We start from the raw sequence: 20,281 nt of genomic DNA on the forward strand, positions 1-20,281 counted from the left end.
GACGACATGCACGCATCCCATTTACAACGCGCGGAGATGGTGACATAGTGAGTTTTAACATAAAGCCTAGATTTCAAAATCTCAGAAAAATGGAGCTTTCTTTGAAGACACATTTAGTGACTGCTGCACATGCTGCTATTCAACGCTACTGCGCGTTGGCACTTTCATTTTGGACTCATAATAAAACCAGCTTGTTATTTACGGTCTTGCGCTTCTTTACTCTCACATGTTTCGAGGTTTCAAGTCTAACGAGTTTATAAAAAAATAAGATAGGACCTTCCAAATGAAGACTTCCTCTCGTTGCCACTCAGATATTGAGAGTGTTTCAGAAGGCATCTCAAAAAAAGAAGCATGGCGAATGCCGCAGTTCCTCGTTTATGAATTACGGTGGGTGGCTGCGAATGAAAAAATGCTGTTGGCCTACACGCATGACGTACACTGCAGCAGAAACCAATTTAGGCGCACGATAAAGGATCAGTTCACGGAAGTGGCGCGCAGCCTATTTGCGCCTTGGTATATCTTCGAAACCCCCGGCGGGTAAGCGGCTGACTGGTTCGCTACGCTTCCTCCAGTTAAATCACCGTGCGGTGTGGTGCAAGAAAAGAAATCTACACGTCAGTGATTATGATTTCCACCCCTGACGCACGGTTGACAATACTCGCTGTCCTTTGCCTGAGATGTGCGTTATGCAGTGGCTACACAGCGCTGGAAGAGGTCAAAATCGAGAATGGTATGTATTCATCTTTTTCTTTAAGGCTGTAGCAATAAGTGAGAGCGCGATGCGGATTCAAACTGACCATTCTCGGCAATGTGCTACCGCGGCCTTGAATGCAACTAAAACGAGAAAAATTGTTCGCGCCTCGTGGATAAACGAAAGCACTAATTAAAGGAATGGGCCAATAGGAAGCATTTTGATTGCGGAAAGAAATACCTGTAGGCACTGCCAGCCATTCTGCGGAATTTCTTCTGTATTAAGTTCAAAATTGAACAGTTTCAGCTGCTGCGATAGGATATTTGTTACCAGAAATGGTACATGTTGAAATTGAAGTTTATTCAAAATAGGAAAGTACACAGGAAATGTTGTACAGGACATCTGGGTCCCTAGCTCAAGGCTAGTTGGGATCCATGCTAGTTATTATTCACAATCTGAACATCAATACGAAGAAGTATAAGTAGGTCATATATACATAAAAATTCATTTAGAACACAAGGCAGGGTACGTGTATTAGCTACGAGAAACCCACAGAAAGGAATTTGTATTTAGTAAATTATACACTGCAAGTGAAAAAGGTAAACATGTGTACACCATCCAGATGAAAACTATGCAGATAATAGTAATGAGTGATAATGGGATTTCACTGATACTGAAAAACATTTTGCTTGTTTTACTTCTGTTGGTAATGTGTTCCATAGGAGTGCTCCAGTGTTGCTTAACCTTCGCCTTCCATATACATTATGCATTTTTGGCAAGAGAAAATTTCTCTTAAGTGCGCTGCGTGTATTGCTTCTGGAATGTAAAAAATTTGATACACTCAAAGGACAGTTAGTGGTTATGCTGTTATGAGTATGCAATATAGTTTTAAGATTCAGTAATAAATTAAAAGGCAGTATATTTAAACTTTGAAACAGCGGCATTGACTTGGCATTGTAGTCCGAAAAAGTCATAAATCGCAAGGCCCTTTTCTGAAGTACGGTAGGTTCAACATGTGAAACGTACGTATTACCCCAAGATGCAATACAGTAGCATAGATGGCTATGGAATATGCTAAAGTAAATTGTTCTCACAGTGGCAGGGTCGAAGAAATAACGGCATTTATACAGCATAAAACAAGCCTTGCTCAACTTTTTACACAGCAATGCAATGTGAGGCTTCCAATGAAGATGTCGTCTAGTGTGACACCCAAGTATAGAATAGAACTCACCCGCTCAAGTACATTATGGTTTAGAAAAAGCGAATGACAGTCTTTTAGTGGTGCTTTCCATGAAGTAAAGAGAATATATTTAGTTTTCTTGATATTCAGAGTTAGCTTATTTGACGCGAACCACTGGTTAACAGTCCGAAGTTCATTATTAGCCACTTGAAATGTTTTGTCCAAGGAGTCTAGCGCACAAAGTAGAACAGTGTCGTCTGCATACATCACAGCAGAGAAGTTTTCTGAGGTATCAGGAAGATCGTTTACAAATAAAGAAAAAAATATTGGCCCTAGTACTGAGCCTTGTGGGAACCCTGTAACAATGTCAGAAACGTCGGATTTGGTATCTGCAATGGAAACTAGTTGTTTTCTCTTATTGAGATAGCTGCGGAAAAATTGAAGAGTTAGACCTCGGAAATCATAGCATTCTAACTTATTTAGCAGTATGTCATGATCCAGTGTCAAACGCTTTTCTCACATCTAGAAATATGCCTAGGACACTTTTGTTGTTGTTCAAGTTAGAATTTATTTAGTCAGACAGAGGTAATACCGCTGTGCTTGTCGATCTTTTAGCTCGAAAACCATGCTGGCAATAAGATAAAAATGTATTCACGTTCAAGAAATGAAGTGATTCGTTGAGCGATAAGTTTTTCAAAGACGGTGTTTAAGCAACTTAAGACGGATATAGGACGGTAGTTTTCTAATAAGTTATGGTCCCCATTTTTGTAAATTGGAATAACCTTAGCGATCTTTAGTAAATCTGGATAGGTAGCAGTATAGAAAGAGAGATTGAATATTTTTTCTAATGGCATGCACAGTATATCAATACAATGCTTTAAGGCCACTGGATATTCCATCGTGACCAGTAGAATGTTTGAATGGCATGTCATTAACTACGGACACTATCTCCTCCGCTGTAGTGTCCACAAAACCAAATGAGTTTGTCGTCCTTTCTGGGTAAGTAATGGATGAAAGAAGAGGTACATTATTAGATATTGCATGACCAATCATACAGAAGTACGAGTTAAACGACGAGACTAAGGATTCCATAGATATTCCTAAGATTTTCAAGTCTGGCATTGTATATTCTGTAACCGATGGCTTAATTACCGAGTTGATAATGCGCCATGTAGCCTCTGAATTACCAGAATTACGGACTATTAAATTTGTGTAATACTCTTTTTTACGAATACGTATAGCGCTAGTTACTACATTTCGAGCTATACGAAATTTTTGTTCATAATATTTGTTACCCCTAAGTGACTTTACTTTAGTGTGCCAAAAGTCTTTATCTTTAATTAATTTTAGCAGTCCTTTCGTCATCCAGGGACAGATAGGAGTGCTATAATATCTTTTTTTCGAAGGTGCTTGACGAATGCGCTCATGCATCACACAACGCTTTGCTGAAACTGTCAAATTGCTGATTTGAATTTTTCTGCGCATCTATAGGTAAAGAGCAAAGGCATTCACGTAATACTGGATAATTAACTCGATGAGAAATATGAGAATGGCCCTGAAAATGAGTGGATCGCTGGAAAAAGATGGCAGCAGCAGAGTGATCTGTTACAGCCGAATCATGAACATTACACCAGCTTGAATTGATGTTAAAGTTGCACAATATATGATCGATGTGGATGTCAGTGAAGTTATACGTGTTGGGGTTTTAAGGACGTTATGGAACCCATATGATCTAACAAGATTAAAATAATCGCTGTCATGTTCCTTTATAGCATCAATATTAAAGTCTCCACACATTATTATTCGTTTATTTAAATTGGTTAAAAAAACTAATAAATGTTCAAAATGTTGCATGAAAGCTGATTTGTTCTTGTTAGGAGCACGATAAATTACCGTTGCAACGAAGCAATGAGAATTCACAACAAGCATATCAAATTCATTCGCGTATGAGTAAGAATACTCTTTAACACCTGAGCACGATATAGAAGACCTCACAAATAGTGCAACGCCGCCACCCCGAGTTCCCGTACTTCGACCAGTGGAGAAGAATGTATATCGGGGTATATGGTACAGTTCGTCTGAACGCAGCCATGTTTCGGAAGTAGCAATAACATCAAACGGGAAATTATGTAATGACAGAAGAGAGCAAAGATTGTCAGTATGTTTGAGCAAGCTACGCACATTACAATGAATTAAAGTGTAACAGGAGGAACTGTTCAGGAAGTCATTAGCAGACTAAACTATGGTAGCCATGGTAATGCAAAAAACTAACAAATAAGTGATAAGTCGTTATCATTATGAATATTGACAACCCGTGCATTCTCAGCCTTTCGGGCGAGAATTTTTCCGTTTGCTACCCAGACAAATTTCCAGTTTGTGTTTTTCCTGGCGACAGCTTTCCCTAATAGTGTTTTCATTTCGGGGCAGAGGTGCTCGTTAATGTACACATTCGCTGAGCCATCGTATTCAAAATCCTGAGGGCTTATCCTTTTCTTTTTGAAACCTTTAATTATGCGTTCTCGAATAGAACGAGACATGCACTTAACTACAACATTTGGCCGATCCTTATCTTTACTGGGAACACGATGAATCACATCAAAGTCTGTTTCCCTAACAGAAATGTCATGCTTTTGACAAACAGATGTCAATACTTCGACGAGGTTTTCGTTTCGTTTTAAGGGAAGTCCCTTGATTCCTAAATTTTGCTGTGTATGTTGCTGCAGCTCGATTATTTCATAGCGGGTGCTTTCAACCTTATTTCGTAGTTCATTATTTTCTTTTCTAGCAACGCTTGTTCTTTCTTCATAGCATCAATTGCTGCCTTGAAACTTTCAAAGTGAGAGTTCAAGAAATTAAGGAATTCCCTTATCTGTTGCATGTCATTTCTCAGAGTAGATCCATGCAAGTCAACCTTGCCTGATAGATCAGTAAGCAACTTTGCCAATTCCTTAATTGTAGTCGGTGGCTTGTCCGTCATTATCAAAGGCGATTCGCACTGGACAGACAGTAAAAAAAAACGCGCTAAAAGAGCAGTCACGGAGCGATCCAGGCACTTCTGGTGGGTTATTATGAAAAGATCCAAGTTGATTTACCCGCACGATTTGAAGAAAATGATTAACGTTTGCCGATGCTTCCAGTTGCCTGGACCGCTCCGTACTGACGAATTTCGCACTTGTTACAGCTCCTTTTATAGCTGATGGGAGGGGGCGTCCATGATTTGACGGTCACAGCGCCACTCCATGACGCAGGTGCAGCCGGTAGCTACCATGGTGGCAATCTTGAAGATGAAGGCTGATATAGTTGATCGGATGAAACAGCTGGTCGTTTTTTGACTGTACAACAAGCAGCGAATTGGCCCCGGAATCTGCACGATTTGAAGAAAACGATTAACGTTTGCCAATGCTTCCAGTTGCCTGGACCGCTCCATACTGACGAATTTCGCACTTGTTACAGCTCCTTTTATAGCTGATGGGAGAGGGCGTCCATGATTTGACGGTCACAGCGCCACTCCATGACGCAGGTGCAGCCGGTAGCTACCATGGTGGCAATCTTGAAGATGAAGGCTGATATAGTTGATCGGATGAAACAGCTGGTCGTTTTTTGACTGTACAACAAGCAGCGAATTGGCCCCGGAATCTGCACGATTTGAAGAAAACGATTAACGTTTGCCAATGCTTCCAGTTGCCTGGACCGCTCCATACTGACGAATTTCGCACTTGTTACAGCTCCTTTTATAGCTGATGGGAGTGGGCGTCCATGATTTGACGGTCACAGCGCCACTCCATGACGCAGGTGCAGCCGGTAGCTACCATGGTGGCAATCTTGAAGATGAAGGCTGATATAGTTGATCGGATGAAACAGCTGGTCGTTTTTTGACTGTACAACAAGCAGCGAATTGGCCCCGGAATCTGCACGATTTGAAGAAAACGATTAACGTTTGCCAATGCTTCCAGTTGCCTGGACCGCTCCATACTGACGAATTTCGCACTTGTTACAGCTCCTTTTATAGCTGATGGGAGGGGGCGTCCATGATTTGACGGTCACAGCGCCACTCCATGACGCAGGTGCAGCCGGTAGCTACCATGGTGGCAATCTTGAAGATGAAGGCTGATATAGTTGATCGGATGAAACAGCTGGTCGTTTTTTGACTGTACGACCAGCAGCGAATTGGCCCCGGAATCTGCACGATTTGAAGAAAACGATTAACGTTTGCCAATGCTTCCAGTTGCCTGGACCGCTCCGTACTGACGAATTTCGCACTTGTTACAGCTCCTTTTATAGCTGATGGGAGGGGGCGTCCATGATTTGACGGTCACAGCGCCACTCCATGACGCAGGTGCAGCCGGTAGCTACCATGGTAGCAATCTTGAAGATGAAGGCTGATATAGTTGATCGGATGAAACAGCTGGTCATGTTTTGACTGTACGACCAGCAGCGAATTGACCCCGGAATCTGCACGATTTGAAGAAAACGATTAACGTTTGCCAATGCTTCCAGTTGCCTGGACCGCTCCATACTGACGAATTTCGCACTTGTTACAGCTCTTTTTATAGCTGATGGGAGGGGGCGTCCATGATTTGACGGTCACAGCGCCACTCCATGACGCAGGTGCAGCCGGTAGCTACCATGGTGGCAATCTTGAAGATGAAGGCTGATATAGTTGATCGGATGAAACAGCTGGTCATGTTTTGACTGTACGACCAGCAGCGAATTGGCCCCGGAATCTGCACGATTTGAAGAAAACGATTAACGTTTGCCAATGCTTCCAGTTGCCTGGACCGCTCCATACTGACGAATTTCGCACTTGTTACAGCTCCTTTTATAGCTGATGGGAGGGGGCGTCCATGATTTGATGGTCACAGCGCCACTCCATGACGCAGGTGCAGCCGGTAGCTACCATGGTGGCAATCTTGAAGATGAAGGCTGATATAGTTGATCGGATGAAACAGCTGGTCATGTTTTGACTGTACGACCAGCAGCGAATTGGCCCCGGAATCTGCACGATTTGAAGAAAACGATTAACGTTTGCCAATGCTTCCAGTTGCCTGGACCGCTCCGTACTGACGAATTTCGCACTTGTTACAGCTCCTTTTATAGCTGATGGGAGGGGGCGTCCATGATTTGACGGTCACAGCGCCACTCCATGACGCAGGTGCAGCCGGTAGCTACCATGGTGGCAATCTTGAAGATGAAGGCTGATATAGTTGATCGGATGAAACAGCTGGTCATGTTTTGACTGTACGACCAGCAGCGAATTGGCCCCGGAATCTGCACGATTTGAAGAAAACGATTAACGTTTGCCAATGCTTCCAGTTGCCTGGACCGCTCCATACTGACGAATTTCGCACTTGTTACAGCTCCTTTTATAGCTGATGGGAGGGGGCGTCCATGATTTGACGGTCACAGCGCCACTCCATGACGCAGGTGCAGCCGGTAGCTACCATGGTGGCAATCTTGAAGATGAAGGCTCATATAGTTGATCGGATGAAACAGCTGGTCATGTTTTGACTGTACGACCAGCAGCGAATTGGCCCTGGAATCTGCACGATTTGAAGAAAACGATTAACGTTTGCCAATGCTTCCAGTTGCCTGGACCGCTCCATACTGACGAATTTCGCACTTGTTACAGCTCCTTTTATAGCTGATGGGAGGGGGCGTCCATGATTTGACGGTCACAGCGCCACTCCATGACGCAGGTGCAGCCGGTAGCTACCATGGTGGCAATCTTGAAGATGAAGGCTGATATAGTTGATCGGATGAAACAGCTGGTCGTTTTTTGACTGTACAACAAGCAGCGAATTGGCCCCGGAATCTGCACGATTTGAAGAAAACGATTAACGTTTGCCAATGCTTCCAGTTGCCTGGACCGCTCCATACTGACGAATTTCGCACTTGTTACAGCTCCTTTTATAGCTGATGGGAGGGGGCGTCCATGATTTGACGGTCACAGCGCCACTCCATGACGCAGGTGCAGCCGGTAGCTACCATGGTGGCAATCTTGAAGATGAAGGCTGATATAGTTGATCGGATGAAACAGCTGGTCATGTTTTGACTGTACGACCAGCAGCGAATTGGCCCCGGAATCTGCACGATTTGAAGAAAACGATTAACGTTTGCCAATGCTTCCAGTTGCCTGGACCGCTCCATACTGACGAATTTCGCACTTGTTACAGCTCCTTTTATAGCTGATGGGAGGGGGCGTCCATGATTTGATGGTCACAGCGCCACTCCATGACGCAGGTGCAGCCGGTAGCTACCATGGTGGCAATCTTGAAGATGAAGGCTGATATAGTTGATCGGATGAAACAGCTGGTCATGTTTTGACTGTACGACCAGCAGCGAATTGGCCCCGGAATCTGCACGATTTGAAGAAAACGATTAACGTTTGCCAATGCTTCCAGTTGCCTGGACCGCTCCGTACTGACGAATTTCGCACTTGTTACAGCTCCTTTTATAGCTGATGGGAGGGGGCGTCCATGATTTGACGGTCACAGCGCCACTCCATGACGCAGGTGCAGCCGGTAGCTACCATGGTGGCAATCTTGAAGATGAAGGCTGATATAGTTGATCGGATGAAACAGCTGGTCATGTTTTGACTGTACGACCAGCAGCGAATTGGCCCCGGAATCTGCACGATTTGAAGAAAACGATTAACGTTTGCCAATGCTTCCAGTTGCCTGGACCGCTCCATACTGACGAATTTCGCACTTGTTACAGCTCCTTTTATAGCTGATGGGAGGGGGCGTCCATGATTTGACGGTCACAGCGCCACTCCATGACGCAGGTGCAGCCGGTAGCTACCATGGTGGCAATCTTGAAGATGAAGGCTGATATAGTTGATCGGATGAAACAGCTGGTCATGTTTTGACTGTACGACCAGCAGCGAATTGGCCCCGGAATCTGCACGATTTGAAGGAAACGATTAACGTTTGCCAATGCTTCCAGTTGCCTGGACCGCTCCATACTAACGAATTTCGCACTTGTTACAGCTCCTTTTATAGCTGATGGGAGCGGGCGTCCATGATTTGACGGTCACAGCACCACTCCATGACGCAGGTGCAGCCGGTAGCTACCATGGGGGCAATCTTGAAGATGAAGGCTGATATAGTTGATCGGATGAAACAGCTGGTCCTTTTTTGACTGTACGACCAGCAGCGAATTGGCCCCGGAATCTGCACGATTTGAAGAAAACGATTAACGTTTGCCAATGCTTCCAGTTGCCTGGACCGCTCCATACTGACGAATTTCGCACTTGTTACAGCTCCTTTTATAGCTGATGGGAGCGGGCGTCCATGATTTGACGGTCACAGCGCCACTCCATGACGCAGGTGCAGCCGGTAGCTACCATGGTGGCAATCTTGAAGATGAAGGCTGATATAGTTGATCGGATGAAACAGCTGGTCATGTTTTGACTGTACGTCCAGCAGCGAATTGGCCCCGGAATCTGCACGATTTGAAGAAAACGATTAACGTTTGCCAATGCTTCCAGTTGCCTGGACCGCTCCATACTGACGAATTTCGCACTTGTTACAGCTCCTTTTATAGCTGATGGGAGGGGGCGTCCATGATTTGACGGTCACAGCGCCACTCCATGACGCAGGTGCAGCCGGTAGCTACCATGGTGCAATCTTGAAGATGAAGGCTGATATAGTTGATCGGATGAAACAGTTGGTCATGTTTTGACTGTACGACCAGCAGCGAATTGGCCCCGGAATCTGCACGATTTGAAGAAAACGATTAACGTTTGCCAATGCTTCCAGTTGCCTGGACCGCTCCATACTGACGAATTTCGCACTTGTTACAGCTCCTTTTATAGCTGATGGGAGGGGGCGTCCATGATTTGACGGTCACAGCGCCACTCCATGACGCAGGTGCAGCCGGTAGCTACCATGGTGGCAATCTTGAAGATGAAGGCTGATATAGTTGATCGGATGAAACAGCTGGTCGTTTTTTGACTGTACGCAAGCAGCGAATTGGCCCCGGAATCTGCATGATTTGAAGAAAACAATTAACGTTTGCCGATGCTTCCAGTTGCCTGGACCACTCCGTACTGAGTGATTGCTGGAACATTCGCTAGTGTAGTCTTGGAATTTCTTGTTCACAGGCATGCCGTAGATTGCCTGTGCGCGCGACTCTAGACGCATTCCACAATGCTTCTCATGTTGCATACTGACGATTGCCCGTTTACAGAGGTTCTTGAATTTCGCTGCTGAGGTTCACAGAACAGTATAGGCTTGGACTGGTTGGTAATACCTAGTTACACTGGCAGCGTAGTCCTGTCTAGTCTTGTCGATCGTCCTTCGCGCGCTCTGATTCCAGTGTAACTGAGGTTGACAGAACTGGTCTAGGCAAATATCCCTGCGATGATGTTGGAGTTTCACATTTATAAAAGGGCAACACCATCGAAATGTCACAAAAAGCCGCTGATATTTGTGGACCTGCTGTGGCTACATCAATATGTGTACAGATATAAGAAAGCGGAAAAGGTGAGAAAAAAAACAAGAGCAATAAGATAGGATATATTGTATGCAAGCCGGACGCAAACGGAAGAAAGATCCTTTAAAAAAAAAAGACCCATTCTCTCAGCCCTGAAACAAAATGAGTTGAATCAATTACTCTCCTGTGTGGACGCGACACAGCGCGGAAGATCAAATTTAATTTGCCGACTTGTACCGTGAGTTTCTCGAGAACGCATATATTGGTTTTCATGTGATAGTGCTAGGAGTATAGATTATATCAGTAAGCCAATCCACTTGATAATCGCTCTTATGCTGGAAAAATTAATTAATCAGGTAAACACTTCAACATGCGATACATCTTGGGTCAAAAACAGCTCGTTTTATGCGTTCTATCAGCTGCAACTAATTTTTTATGTGTGAAGAAGCAACCAGCGAGCGCCAATGTAACATTGGAGCCTGCATTCATGTCGTAAGTTTCTGGCAGCGTGGTAAATTTAAAACTGCATAGCTTTCGTTGGCTCTTTCGGTCGCTTTCTTTGTTGGTCGGTGGTCTATTATCGGTCACTGGACGATAGTCGGCGGTCACGTTCGTCGAGGAAATCGTTCGTTCGTTCGTTCGTTCGTTCGTTCGTTCGTTCGTTCGTTCGTTCGTTCGCTCGCTCTCTCGCCATCTCGCTAGCTCCCTCTCGCTCTCTGTCTTGGCCACTGTCTCTCTCTCGTTCGATCAGTCGCTCGTTTGTTTGTTCGAGTTATTCGCTTGCATCGACAACCACCGGTAAGATTACATGCTCACAGTAGAAACGAAGTATAAGACATTTGCATTATACTGGTTCTGTCAACTGGGTCCCTGTTATGACGAAACTGTAACTGCGCATAGAAATAATGCACATAGTTCCTACGAGACACCCGCGTCTTCTCCAAATTGTGACCAAAAATCTGCAGGATTTCGCTACTCTTTTTTTGCTGAACTCAGTTACTTATACTGCAGCAGGCTCTCATAGACGTACCGTCGTTTTAGGACGACCAACTTCTTTGACAGATGCATACAACGTCGTTATCGTGCGGTACAGTGTCGGCAGTCACGGTGTCGGAAGCACTTGCACAGACGTCGCCCTTCTTAGCATCTATGTGGGAAGCAATACTATTCAGACCTTCCGAAGCATAAATCTGGCCGAATGCATGACGCTGTGGGTATCTTGCTATGTTCAGCATTACTACTGCAGTGTCCCAACTCTATGCGTTCGGGTCTCGAAATCCGCTGATGCTGACGCGAGACCTCTGGCCACATGCACCCACAGAGTGGGACTGAAGATTGTGTACGAGCGCTACGTTAACATTCGACACAAATAGTAAGCACCTCATTCCTAGGAGAATGATCGGCGGCTGTTACAAGGAGGGCTTCAGATGCTCAGACCTAAAGCAACCCCCTTTTCTCTAACTCTCGTTCCCGGAGTAAGCAGTAGGCCTGGGCTTTGTGGTAACTATCTGACAGACGAAAAATAGGAGACAGATGGATACGGCATCCGGAGCAGATACAACGTCACAGCGCTGACTTACAAGAAGCTTTACTAAGAAATAGAGCGCTCTATATACGCAAGTTTATGACAAATTTGCACTCCAGTATGTCAGCAACACCGCAATTCACTATCAACTTCGGAAGCTTGATCTCTTCTACTTGGACGGAATTGACAAACCTTTTCATTCGTAAGTAATCTTTGTCATTGTGGGGCTGCTTCAGACGATGATATGTCCAGCATCAAGAAGAGTCGGAATTTATTATTTGGAACAATTCTACTGCATTCATCTTCTTGTTAACACGCGCCCCGAAGTTCTTTATGTCATCGTTTAACAGAGATCTAGTTCAGAGACTGCACGACCAGTGACTATTTTCTGTTTCGAGTAATGCAAGCTCTCGTGTTTACTTCTATGCACTTATTGGACCGGGTACTCTATTTTCACGTTAACAAAATATGTTATTACCCTGTGCTATTACGCTCATATATATATATATATATATATAATAGCACGCGCCGCTGATTGTAGGAACACTCTGAGAGGTATAGGTTACTTGCACTGCAAGTGAATACACATAATTGCATAGTTAACACCATTTCACTAACTAAATTTCAAACTAATTACTTTCGCCTACATATTGCAATACGCCATTTGAAGTCAGTGATTTGAACAAAGCCTATGCACTTCGAACAATTTTTAAAACCAGCGTCAGTTTTATACGATAAGTGCTCTAAAGCTTGCCCTAGAGTGTAGTTTTCCTATTTTTAAACGCTTTTTAATGTATTGAAGCTCGAAAGCTATTGGAACACAAATGCATTTTCTCACAAACTTTGTGAACGCATATGGGAAAAGCGGCGTCATGCATAAAATGCGATCCAAGTGGGTATGACCATTAAGGTAACCGGCTGGAATTCGTGAATCGCGATATCTGGCTTTAAGTAAATGGTTTAAAATAATCAGCAAGAATTTGTTAATTAGTAATTATCGGGCATTCCCTTTAATTTGACGTACAAGTAATGTCGGCCTTTTACAGTAAGTAAGCAGCATTGTGCTAAATGTCACGGCTGAATTTTAAGTTCCATTAACAATAAAAAAAACAGAAAATCCCGTATATTGTTCATGCCATTTGCCAGAGCGCAAAGAAGGAAACACTACCTTCGGCTTTTTGCTTTCTAATAGCGTTCTCTGAATCTGTCAGTAAGACACCTGCCATATCTAGCTTCATGCGTAGATAACCGATTGATTGTTGCGATTGATAACATGCATAATGCAAATTTGTCGTAAACATGCGTATCTACAGGGTGTTTCACGTAACTAGAATCAATGGTTTAAAAAAAAATGCGGTTGACCGCAACCATCGACATATGGTTTGGCGTCATGCGATGCGTCGTAGGGTATTTTTTTTATATTGTGCTGAGCGAGTTAATCAACCAAGATCAATTACACGAAATTTTTAATACTCTCTTTAGGGCTAAGGGCGTTTCGTTACGTCGTCGAGGGCATTTCAAAACGGCCGGTCCAATTTTTAGTGGCAACGTACACGTTGCGTGGCAATTTTCTTTCCGGCCGTTTAAAGAAAGCCTGCGAAACAAGAAATAAAACCACCTGACTGTGCCTGTGGGCTATCGTATTGCAGCGCTCTCAACAGTGCGTCGAGCCTATCGCTTATCAGGGACGACGGTGTTTCCGTTCCGTGTGCCACCGTCAAAGATACTGACGCACTGTGGGGCCGATGCCTAGAGCCGCGGCTTCTCACTTCGCCAAGGTCCGCGCGCACGGTCCTTTCGCACGAAGCGCGGCTTAGAGCACTGCAACACGATAGCGCACGAGCGCAGTCACGTGGTTTTATTTCATATCTCGCGGGCGAAACAGCGATTCATGCCATATGGATGAATCGCACAAGAATGCACGGTCCGGAGCAAAAGTCTGAAGGCCACAGCATCGTGAACATTTTTTTTTATTTGAATATAGTAATACCGCGCAACGTGGAATCGTCTCACTGATGTTCACTGGCTGCAGATCCCCACATAGGCTGTACCACATCATTTCAGCCTGCATGCTTCTAGTTTGCGAAGAAGAAAAAGTACTTTTTGCAGTATCCACGATTTCCAGGCATTTCGCCGCGACTGTGCATTAATCTGTGCTAAATACTACCTCTGGCTGTAGTGCAAAAGCACCAGGAATGCTCAGTGTGTTAACAAGAAACGCTGATATTTTTTTTTGCTATTTTTGCTATAACTGTGTGTAATTGACGACTACAGTTGGCATACATTCCAGACTCCCACAAAAGGTCGTGGGTTGGAGTGTCTTGATTATCTATATCTTAATTAACTCTGCCCTAATTTAATTCCCCTCAATTAGGCCAAATGTCGTGGGTTCGACTCCCACCATAGGTCATGGGTTCAATGTCTTAACTAACTCTAACTTAATTTAATCTACCTTAATTAAGTTATCCTGAATTAACAACAAAACTCAGTGGCTATGGTGTTGGGCTGCTGAGCCCGAGGTCGCGGGATCGAATCCCGGCCACGGCGGCCACAATTCGATGGGGGCGAAATGCGAAAACACCCGTGTACTTGGATGTAGGTACACGTTAAAGAACCTCAGGCGGACGAAATTTCCGGAGCCCTCCACTACGGCGTGCCTTATAATCAGAAAGTGGTTTTGGCACGTAAAACCCCATAATATAATTAACACCAAAAGTGGTGGGTTTGACTCCCGCCAGAGGTCGAGTGTTCGTGGCCTTTTGTACCATCGTGTGGTGATGCTGCCAACGGCGGATTTTCCAATCTCATGAGCCATTTACTGCTTTCGCATTGAAATTTTGATTCCATTGAATGTAGTGCTTAGGGTATTTTACCCTACTTACAACTTGCGACGCGTGTACCCTTACTGAGTGAAGTGTACTCTTACTCAGGCATAATTCCGCTGCGCGCTTTTTCGTTATTAAAGTTGAAACTCGGCACTCGATAGAGAAAGTTGTTCTTGGATCCGCTCTCCCCCTTTCCTATGAATCTCTCGCAAAGGATGCGCCTAAATGTTGACCACCCTGAAGCGTTTTCTTTACATAAATTAAAAGAACCCGCAACAACGGGAACGCACCTACCCTATAGGTCGCAGCGGGGGAACCGTTTATTCGGTCATAGTTTTCGCATAATGAGTCTTAGCAAAATAAACAATTCATATTTTCCATTATTGCGTCAGTTCATGTCAGTGCAATTTTTTTTCAAGAAATTGTAACGAGAATGGATGGTGACAATTTTATGTAAGGTTTTTTTTTAATATCGCTAATTTAGTAACATCGGCAAACTTGAGCCCACTTAGTGACTTTCTTCTGTGAACGAGGGCAAAACCACTCACCTAAGATTTCAAAGATAATCATGGCAACAAGCTGCGAGAACTTGTAAAACGTCCTCGTTATAGATGCGGACAAAAGATGCGAACTTTGGCCTACATTGACCAATGTTCCTTCTTTGTCACTGTTCTTTCTTCATGTCGTAGCGGTGATCGTTCATGTTAGAATTCATTTTATTCCACCGCAGTCTCCCAATAAATATTATTAGAGCCGTATACAAAACGCTTTCAGTTTGGGGACTATATAAAACCTAGTTTCAGCACAATCCATGTAATATGCTTCTGTATTACGGGGTCTTTCTCTATTGATTTATTTTTCTTTTTTTCTTGCTAAGGCAAATTCTTGTTCGCCAAATTAAAATTTGTGTTGTTCTTGAGACTGAGGCAGAAAAAATTAATTTGTCGTGTCAAAATTTAAAAAATATGGCCGCTTAAATTTTTCTGAATAGGCCCTCGAAAAGTGGGCCAGGCTTTGCCTCGGGTTCATCTGTGAGCCCGATGTTGCTCCTAGTTCTTTATAGGACTGCCACATGCGCCGTACCCGCAAAAAAAATTAAATTATGGGGTTTTACGTGCCGAAACCACTTTCTGATTATTAGGCACGCCGTAGTGCGGACTCCAGAAATTTTGACCACCTGGGGTTCTTTAATGTGCACCTAAGTCTAAGTACATGGGTGTTTTCGCATTTCGCCGCCATCGAAATGCGGCCGCCGTGGCCGGGATTCGATCCCGCGACCTCGTGCTCAGCAGCCCAACACCATAGCCACTGAGCAACCCCGGCGGGTCACTGTACCCGCAGCCTTACATCGTTATGTTAGAGCTTAGTGTACAAGGAAATTGACTTATCTGGGCTTACTCTTCGTGTTGATTCATTGGCTATAGCGCTCAGTTGTCGCAAATGATCGCCGATTCTATTTCCCACCAAGGCCCTATCCATTGCGCGAGGACGAAGAGCAATAAAGGCTCGTTAAAATAGACTCATTCCAAAATTAATACTGAGCCTTTTGCTGTGGTATCACTTATATAGCCAAATTGCTCTTTATAGCATGCGACCACGTCATGTATAGAAATTTGTCTAAAATATACGACTGGCACGCCAAAATTTACCTTCGATAGCTTTCTTATAGTGCAATAAAGGACACCCTAATAGGAGCTTGCAGCTTTGTTGTGCTGTGGTTAAATACAGGTATGTTATATTTCGGAAACTTACAACTGGGCAGTCTAGAACACCTTATGCTGTTTGAGAACAATGTTTCAGAAGCGAAAAAAGTTCACGTATTTGTTTTTCAGGTAAGTGTACGTACAAAGGGAAAACAATTGAAGTGGATCAATTCTTAAGCCTAGAGAATCCTTGTGAAAGATGGAGATGCGATGGAACGTCTAAAGCTGTGGTGATTTCTGGGTAGGTAACCAAATTTTTTGTCATCACCTATATGTTTCATGCACGCTGGTGTATGTGGACACCTCCCAAAGATATTCAATTATTCTCTGCAGCAGAAGTACACCATGTGCTTGTAAATCTCCTGTGTCTCATGACAAGATCTAATTATTTCTCTGCTATTCTCGGTGGCATTCCACCTCATTCAATACCCGTTCTCTTTCCCTTTTGAATGGTCGTCAATGAAATTTTGCACACCTAGTCCAACTATAAGAGTTAAGATTGGAAATCAGAAGCGCTCAGTAATTTTCACAACACTTAATTTGCTTTGCGTCAAGAACCGCAGCACAAAGACGACGACAGCTAACCCGTCTACTTTATTCCAGAGTTGTCAGTATATGTACTTCGCTATCTAACTAAAAAATGTAGGGCTTTTTCATCTATTATTGTGACTCCTAGCCCAAAGCCTATTAGGATTTCTAGCCCAAAACGAGGGGGCTTGCTAGCATTGTGGCCGAACTTTTTCTCTTTGTTTGACCATGTTTCGACACGGAAAGCCTCAACGATGACTTCAAGTCAAACTAGATATCGTATTGAAAAATCAGTATTACGCAAAACACAATTCAGGCATCGAAGTCGTTCTGTGATATTCTGTAGTGTTACAGAGATAATGGCTGATGGCGGCGTAATACGGAAGTGTTTAGAACACGTACGTTACTGAAGCTTACCGGCAAAGGTGCATATCTTTTTGCGCAAAAGCTGTATTTTGCTCGGCTTGCCAGTGGGATAACATAAATACCAAAAAAGAAGGGTGTGGACGGCAAATCATTGCATGTCGACATAGATATGACTTGCAGTGATTGTGCCGTCCAGTCTTATTCACGTCGTATTTTGAGCACTGTGCCAGTGATGATCTGTTACTGTCATAGCCGCATTGTCATCTTTATTAAAAGCGACGCTACTGCTTGCTACCAAATACATTGGAACGATTTTTGTACAACTGAGGAAAGCAAAATTAAAGTTCCGACCGATTTGTAACAACAACATTATGACTAAAAATAATAAACGCAACGCCGCTCTAGGTTGAAAAACTAATCTCGTCGAAACTCGACGTTCACACTACTGCAGTGTCTCACTTGCATATGGAAGATGTCACCAGATAGCGTGCTGTGGTTTCTGCTAGCACTGATACAACTATGATCAAAATGCCGTTAAAATTACAGGCTAACGATAATAAATCCTAATATTAGCTATGGCACTGGAATTTTTTTGCCCTAGTAAATATGGCACATGTCAATTCAGAGAATTTTGTTTCTCTACACTCTTCAGCTTACATCTCCGTTTCACTTAAGATACAATGGTTACCTCGACGCGTAAAGTTACTATTTAGCCGACATGGATCTATTAAGATTGCAATGGCACCTTGCAAATAGGATATAAAGCTCAAAAGTGTAATAAAAGGCATCGTCTTAATGGCGTTAAACTGTAATGAAATTACCGTATTCTCCTGAATGTACAAAACAAATAAGGCCTTAACTACAACAACGTTTTACTTCCGATGCGTTATCGTCGGAGTTCACGCCTGTCTTTAGAATAGACAAAAAACAAAGGACCGAGCAAAGGTGGCTTAAAAGTTAAGGAGTGCTTTGTCCTTAATCACAATGTTGGGTCTTTGGTATTTATTCAGTGTAGCGCTTTAAAATTTATAATCTTGTGCACAAAACACATTGTTGAGCTTTTACTCGAATTGACACGTGCATAAGAGTACTATTTTTGTGTTTAATGTTTTGATTCTATCGTGCTATCATTTAATGCACTAATGTTAAGTGTGCATACATTTCATGGTAGACATTTTTCACAAAAACACATACTTCAGCTTGTTGCACTAATCATTAGCTGCTTGTACACGAATGCGAAAGAAGCCTATCGCATCATCTTTCAAGAGTATCACAATTCATATAAATGAGCCAATTCGCTAGGAATGTGCATCGTATCGAATGCATCAAACAGCAGGGGCTTGAGATGAAAACTGCGCATTTCAGTAGCGCACGTGAACATAAACATATCATATCACGAAATATGGGTAGCCATTCGTTGCGGGATGACAACCGGCCTGCCAGCCCGTGGTGGCAGTATACTGCCGCAGTGCGGGACATCGAAACAAAAATGGCGGCTTGTGGTGGAGCCCGTACGGGATTTCTATTCACTCGTAGGTAAATTACTCGAATTTAAAAAGTGTCTCCTTTGTGAATATTAAATCACAATACTATTGTCGAATTATTATATCTGCGGCGGTAACATAGCCAGGTCTGCATTAAGGAGAAAGAAGCTGAGACGGCTGCGCTCGGCTACTGCGGGACATGACAACAGTAGCGGACATGCAGTGAAAATTTAATATTATGCAATACGGCGCATACCACAACACAAACGCCTTGTAAATTTGCTCGTGCAGACTAATCAAAGAGAACCTGGCGGAATGCATCCGACACCCCGCACGTACGTTTACAACGCGACATTGAAATTAGGCTTATCGGACATTAGGGCGGAACAGTGCAGACAACGAGACGTTTGAACAACGGAAAGGACAAACACGCACACCGTAAATGAGAGTGCTAACTTCCAAACATTACACTAAGTGTCGTTAGCATGCTGGACAGGACAATGCACATTCATGTAAAGGGTGGCGTATGAGTATATGCGATACAAGAAATTTTGCACATGCTTCTACCATATTCATATAAATGTGGCTCTTAGGTCTCCTGTCATTTCACACTATGCTTCTGTTCTTTGTTCCACATGTTGTTGTACAAGCTGTCTGCTAGCGTGCTTAATACTAGCCAGAAACGTCAGTGACTGATTTCGAATCTAAATAGACGCCTCGCGTAATAGCGACTGATGTTTGGCTTGAGGTCATTAACCGCCTTTCAGGTGTCTACACAAGCAAATTTCCACGTTGCCCTGTGCATTCGAAGAGTGCAACATTCGTGACGTTCGATAACACGAAGTTCTACACATTGTTATATGGGCGTAAATAAAATTCTATTTTTTTTTAGCTCATGTAGCTTTACCTTAATGTGCCGCTGTTGCTTCTACACATGAATTCCTGCGACATGCACAATTAGCAAAATGTTCACGCTATTGCTTAGCTCCGAGTACACGTTACCTCTTTCTTTTTCTTTCTTCCAGGTGTCCGAAGACACAAGTTGGACGGGCTTGCAAATTGGTGGACGGTAAAGGACCGTATCCCAACTGCTGCCCTAAGCTGGCGTGCTTCAGGCGCTAGTCTGCCGGTGGCGTTCGATATTGGTTACCGATCTGCGGTGGCGAGCGAAGGTGCATCAATACGAAGCATCCCACATGGACACCACATGAATGAATAAACTGAACTAAAAAAAAAAAACGATATGAGTCAGTGTTGGGCCTATTATCAAGTGAGCGAAGTGTAATCTGCTCCTTTATTCACTGAGAAGAATCAAACAATGCTCAAACATCAACCATAACGCTCTCTAATAGCTACCGCACCAATCTGTGCAATTGCTTGTGCTGATTGACAGAACTTGTTCTCGGACTAGTCCGTTCGAACAACAAGCAAATAACACTATGGCGTTAACACGACTGACCCAACGCTGCGGCTTAGCGGCTATCGCGTTATGTTTCTGTGACGCAACATTTGAGGCCACCTTTCAGTGCGGGTAACAACGAAA

The 20,281-nt window shown here is 43.7% G+C and overlaps 1 long non-coding RNA gene across 1 annotated transcript; it reads left to right on the forward strand.

Moving 5' to 3' along the window:
- Positions 1-475: 475 nt before the first annotated feature.
- On the forward strand, positions 476-19,977 carry LOC126523303 (uncharacterized). Its single transcript, XR_007597626.3, has 3 exons — positions 476-730; positions 16,490-16,601; positions 19,764-19,977. It is a non-coding gene; the product is annotated as an uncharacterized lncRNA (long non-coding RNA).
- Positions 19,978-20,281: the final 304 nt, after the last annotated feature.

Source organism: Dermacentor andersoni, chromosome 6 (genome assembly GCF_023375885.2).
Source record: "Dermacentor andersoni chromosome 6, qqDerAnde1_hic_scaffold, whole genome shotgun sequence".
Lineage (NCBI taxonomy): Eukaryota > Metazoa > Arthropoda > Arachnida > Ixodida > Ixodidae > Dermacentor > Dermacentor andersoni.